The following is a 6,290-nucleotide window of genomic DNA, read 5'->3' as shown; positions in this document are numbered from 1 at the left end:
GAGCGTGTATCTCTTAGCCTCCATCCCAAAAGATCGGAGTCTTCGTGGTATAAGATAGAATTATTTGCGGCCATTTTTGAGATCCGGAAAGTCTAAACTTTGTCTGTTGTATTCCGAGTAGGATCTGAGAAGGGATGACTGTGACGGGCTTCAAACTCACGAGTGTTGGACGTAGTGACAGACGCAAAAGGATCAATGGATCCTATTCCAACATGATCGAGAACCGACAGATGATTAGCCGTGTGGTGATAGCACACTTGGACCATTTTCACTGAGAGGACGGACGGTAGCCATTGACAACGATGATCCCCTAACATACAGCTTGCCATGGAAAGGAGTATGAATGATTGAATGAAGGCAGTAGGAAAGCAGAGATTCAGAAGGAGCAAAGCATCTCCATACGCTTATCTGAAATTCTCACCAATGAATTACATAAGTATATCTATCCTATTTTATATTTTATTTACATTTTAATTATCAAAACCTCATAACCATTTGAATCCGCCTGACTGAGATTTACAAGGATGACCATAGCATGCTTCAAGCCGACAATCTCCGTGGGATCGACCCTTACTCACGTAAGGTTTATTACTTGGACGACCCAGTGCACTTGCTGGTTAGTTGTGCGGAGTTGTGAAGAAGAATTGAGATTATGAACGTGCATACCAAGTTTTTGGCGCCGTTGAGATCACAATTCGGTGCACCAACCTCCATGAGTTTGCCGACATGGTCTACGAAAACTTTATTCATTAATCTTTGATAAGTGGCTCCTGCGTTTTTGAGTCTAAATAGCATGACGACATAGCAGTAGTTTGCTTTTGGGGTTAAGAATGAGGTTTTTTCTTGATCAAGTGGGTACATCGGGATTTGATTGTATCCCGAATAGGCGTCCATGAACGAGAGGTATTTGTATCCGGAGGAGGCATCCACCAAAGCGTCGATACTTGGGAGTGGATAAGGATCTTTTGGGCAAGCTTTATTGAGATCGGTGTAATCAGTGCACATCCGCCACTTCCCATTTGATTTTTTCACCAAGATGACGTTGGCTAGCCATAGTAGATACTTGACTTCTCTTATGAATCCTGCCTCTAGTAAAGCTTGTACCTGTTCTTCCACAGCTTAAGATCGTTCTGGTCCGAGCTTTCTACGTCTCTGCTGTACTGGCCGAGATCCTGGGTATACTGCCAGCTTGTGGCACATTAGCTTGGGGTCTATGCCCAGCATGTCTGCGGCTTTCCATGCAAAGAGGTCAACATTATCTCTTAAGAACTGTATGAGAGACTCCTTTACGTTTCCTTTCAGGATTGCACTAATATTGGTTGTTTTATCTAAGACATCTCCGATCTGGACTTTTTCTATCTCACCTTCTGGTTGTGGATGAAGTTCTTCCCGCCCTCGAACTCCCCCGAGTTCGATGGTGTGGATTTCTTCTCCTTTGCCTCTGAGGTTCAGACTTTCGTTGTAATAGCGGCACGCTATTTTCTGATCTCCTTTTATCGTAGCGATCCCTTCTGTAGTTGGAAACTTTATGCACAGATGTGGAGTCGAGACTATTGCGCTGAGCTGATTTAGCGTTGTCCGACCTATCAGGGCGTTGCAGGCTGAACTTACGTTGACCACGATGTAGTCTATGTTGAGCGTCCTTGACCGGTTTCCTTTTTCCAAAGGTTGTGTGCAGTAAGATGTATCCAAGTGGTTGGATTGGAGTGTCTCCTAGTCCGAATAAGCTGTTCGGATATGCTCTGAGCTCTTTTTCCTCTAGGCCGAGTTTGTCGAAGGCGGTTTTGAACAAGATGTCAGCCGAGCTTCCCTGGTCCACTAGTGTGCGGTGAAGATTAGCGTTGGCCAATATGATAGTGATGACCATGGGATCGTCATGTCCCGAGATGACGCCGGCTGCGTCCTCTTTAGTGAAAGTAATAGTAGGGAGGTCGAGTGCTTCTTCTCCTCCCTCGACATGATATACTTCTTTAAGATATCTTTTGCGAGATGATTTGGAGATTCCTCCTCCCGCGAATCCTCCGTGTATCATGTGGACATGTCTCTCTAGGGTACGAGGTGGTCGTTCAATTCATCCGACCTCTTCGTCCCTTCTTCTTTTTCTGGGCTCATCTGTTTTACTGGCTAAGTATATCTAGTCTCCCTTCTCTCACCAATTTTTCTATGACATTCTTTAAATCGAAGCACTCGATGGTGGGATGTCCATAGATTTGATGGAATTCACAATATTTTTTCCGATTTCCGCCTCTTTTTTTGCTTTTGATTGGCCGAGGTGGGGGAATCTTATCAGTGTGGCATACTTCTCGGTAAACTTCTACAAGAGACACCCGAAGAGGGGTGTAATTGTGGTATTTCTTGATCTTTTCTCCATGTTGATTTTCTTTTTTCTTGGACTCTTTATCCTTATCTCGGGAGGAGTAAGAGAATCCGAATTTTGGGGTCTCTCCTAGTCGAGAGTTTTCCTCCATGTTGATATATTTCTCTACTCGTTCTTGCACTTCATTCAGAGATGTGGGATATTTTTTCGATATGGAGTGACTAAAAGGTCCCTCTCGTAAGCCATTGATGATACCCATAATGGCTGCTTCTGTTGGCAGACTTTGTATGTCCAAACATGCTTTGTTGAATCTTTCCATGTACCCGCGAAGACTTTCCTGATCTCCTTGCTTGATCCCTAATAGGCTTAGGGCGTGCTTAGTTTTGTCCTTCTGGATGGAGAATCTAGCTAAAAACTTTTTGGCTAAGTCGTCAAAGCTTGAGATGGACCTAGGGGGCAGATTGTCGAACCATTTAATTGCTGCCTTCATCAAGGTAGTCGGGAAGGCTTTGCAGCGAATTGCATCTGAGGCGTCGGTGAGATACATTCTACTTCTGAAATTACTAAGATGATGGCTGGGATCTGAAGTGCCATCGTACGGAGTCATGTCAGGGGGTTTGAAGTCTTTTGGGATTTTGGCCTTCTTGATCTCTTTTGTGAATGGGTCTTGGTCCTTGCGAGGGCTATCTTCATGGTTGGATCGGGTAGTTTTAGCTTTGAGATCGGCTTCAAGCTTTAGAAGCTTGTCTTCTAATTCTCGGCGTCGCCTAGCTTCCCTTCGTAGGTCTCTCTCGGCTTCTCGTTGATATTTGACCTCCTTTTCGAGTTGTTTTAGGCGATCTTGTTGAGCTTGAAGTGCCTCCGTGACTCCTGTGCTTGGCGAATTCTTGTCTTTGTTAAGCTGAGAAGTATCGTCTAGTGTGACATCCGCATTCTTATGTGGTGTTCTGTTCTCCAAATCAGAGTTGTGGTCATTGTCATGGTCGTCCGCCATGGTGATGGGATGACTTCCAGGTTCCCCGGCAACGACGCCAATGTTCCGAGGGTTACCTGAAACTGTAAGTCGATCTTGGACGAGATCTTCTGTGCTGGTCGGAGATGACGTGTCCGGCTTGTAGGTGGAGGCCAGAGCTGTCTCGTCCGACTTGTTGGACTGGCAATGTTGTTGATCCTTTGTCACCGGAGGGTGGTGGTACCTGCAAGGGACTCCGATGCTTAAGTTAGCAAGGGTATTAAGCAGGTTTTTAGTAAAATCAAAGTATGAGTTATACCTGGATGTTCCAGTGTATTTATAATGTTGTAGAGTGATCTCTCCTGGAGATAAGATAGTTATCTTATCTTATCTTTGAGTGGAGTTATCTTATCTTTACAGGGAACCGCCCTTTACCTTTCTAGGCTTGGGCGGCCTTTGGACTTGGGTCACATTTCTCTGTTTGGGTCCTTTTTGGGCTTCTTCTGGTGATTTGGCCGACCTCTTTTTAGAAGAGGTCGGGTAGTCCTGACCTGAAGAGGTCGGTCGAATTTTTCCCATCAGCCCGGGTCGTACAGCTCGACCCAGGGTATGAACAACCACCAAAATTGACACTAGTCAAACAAGGTCGACCACTAAAATTATATATTGTTGTATCAGATTCAACTTTAGGGAGCATGTTGGCCCAGGAAGATAAGGATGGAAACAAAAAAGTAGTTTACTATTTGCGTCAAATGTTGACTGACGTAGAAACTAGATATAGGGTAGTCGAAAAACTTTGTTTAGCTCTTTATTTCTCTTGTACTAAACTTAAAAATTATTTAATTGGAAAGAATGTCTATGTTGTGTCAAAATTTGATGTTATTAAATATATGATTTCTTATCCAATATTGAGAGGAAGAATTGGCAAGTGGATGTTAGGGTTAATCAAATATTTCCTGTTTTACGTCCCAGCCAGAGCTGTCAAAGGGGAAGTGATCAATAATTTCTTAGCAGATCATCCCTATGTTGAGATTCGTGGACCACTCGAAATTGGATATCTTGAGTTCAAACCTTAGAAGTTGTTTTTTGATGGGTCAAAGCATCAAAATGGGTAGGAGTCAGAATAGTTTTGATCACCCCTGACGATATTCTGACCAGATTCATGTTTCAACTAGAGTCAGGGATATCAAATAATGAAGCAGAATATGAGACTTTAACCATTGGTTTAGAACTCTTAATTGAGAAAGGAGCCAGAGCAGTCGAAAAACTAGGGGATTCACAATTAGTGATTCAACAATTGGCTAAAAACTACTGAATAATTAGCCAGAATTCGGCTAAATATTTTATGGTAGCCATTCGACTCTTGGCAGAGTTCGATTCAATTTGGGTTAAACACATATTTAGAGAGTTGAATCAAGATGCTAATGAGTTAGCTCAAATGGCTTCTAGCTATAAAATATCTCATAATTAGCTGCACAAGTTCAGACTGGACTTCATCAAAGTCAACAAGGTCCTTACAAGAAATATCACACAGCTTGTTGCAATTGGATGCCAATGCATCAACTCAAAACTTTAACACCCTTTCGACGTCATCATTAACAAGCATTTCTGTGCTAATAAATTCATTCTTTGCATTCTTTGTCCACCTTTTGTAGATCAACGACTCTGGAAACTCAAGGAGGTTTTTGAACTTCATGGCATAGAAAATGTGACTACAGGGAATGCCGCGTGATTCCAACAGCTTGCACGAGCACGAGAATAGATTTTTACTTCTATCGACTTCCACCCGTCGATCTTTGGCCGGATCTCCGAGAGCAGTCACACTGAACTCAACTTTATCCAAGTTTGTGCTTAATACCTTGATATTCAAAGTTCCTGCCCTCTGAATCTCGTTACGAATTTCCTTAAAAATGTTGCGAGTGAAATAACATGATGCAAATCTTTCGTATACCTCCAACGAAGTAATCATCACTGGCTCAGAGCACCAACACTTAAAGTCAGCTATTAATTCATTGTTTCTATACTCTTTTAAGGCCCTATCCAGGTTATGCATGAAGTCGATGAGAGTATTCTTTCGATTAACGTAAAATCTGATGAGAGAGTTTATACCTTCACACTGTGACGTCGTCCTTATATACCCGAAAAACTTATCCCGTAAGAAATAATAGAACCACATCGCACAAGTTTCGCAAGTCTTTTTCATCCACGTATTCCCAACAAGGTTATGCTTATCCAAATTGGCTACCCATCTTCGATTAAAATCTCTGCAGTCCTTATTGTCATATATAAGACCCTTAAAATCCCGTAGAAAATTAGGATTCTTTATATTCTCACATGCATTTCTCTGAAGATGCCACCCGCATAACCGATGGGTGCATCGGGAAGAACTTGATTGCATCTTGCATTGCAAGATCTCCATCGGTTATTATTGCTTTAGGACGCTTCCCACCCATCGCTTTGGCAAACGTTTTCAAGAACCACTTATACGTGTCTGTCGTCTCGTCTGAAAGTAGACCGGAGCCGAAAATAACAGTCTGCCCATGATTATTGCATCCAGAGAAAATGACCAAAGGTTTGTTGTATTTATTCTTCTTGTACGTTGAATCAAAGGCAACAATATCTCCAAAGCAGTGATAGTCGACAATTAATTGCCCATTTGCCCAAAATATATGCTCCAGCCTTTGGTCACTGGTGAACGTATACTTTTCAAAGAACAGCGGATCGTTGTTTGCCTTCTCAATCAAATAGTTTATTGCCGCATTGGCATCCCCGTTCTTTACTTTTGATCTATAATACCGATCAATGTGGTTGTACAAATCTTTGCGTGTGAAGCCAGCATGATGATATCCACCCTTTTGGAACGCAATATATCCCATAATATGGCACGTCTTGACACCAAAATTATGAAGATTTTTCACTTGAACTTTATCAGTAACAGTGAGACGACAATTGGCTGGAACAAGATGCGCAAATTGGGGGGGCGTCAAATCGTGGTTGTGAGATTCCACAAAACATGATACC

The 6,290-nt window shown here is 42.6% G+C and overlaps 1 pseudogene; it reads right to left on the bottom strand.

Annotated features, from left to right (window-relative positions):
• Window positions 1-4,833: 4,833 nt before the first annotated feature.
• LOC148581046 (protein FAR1-RELATED SEQUENCE 5-like) lies at window positions 4,834-6,290 on the bottom strand (annotated as a pseudogene).

Source organism: Arachis ipaensis, chromosome B10 (assembly GCF_059453495.1).
Source record: "Arachis ipaensis isolate K30076 ecotype BB chromosome B10, ASM5945349v1, whole genome shotgun sequence".
NCBI classification, from domain to species: Eukaryota; Viridiplantae; Streptophyta; class Magnoliopsida; order Fabales; family Fabaceae; genus Arachis; species Arachis ipaensis.
The sequence above is the reverse complement of the archived record's forward strand: the minus strand, read 5'-3'. Positions and strand labels throughout refer to the sequence as shown.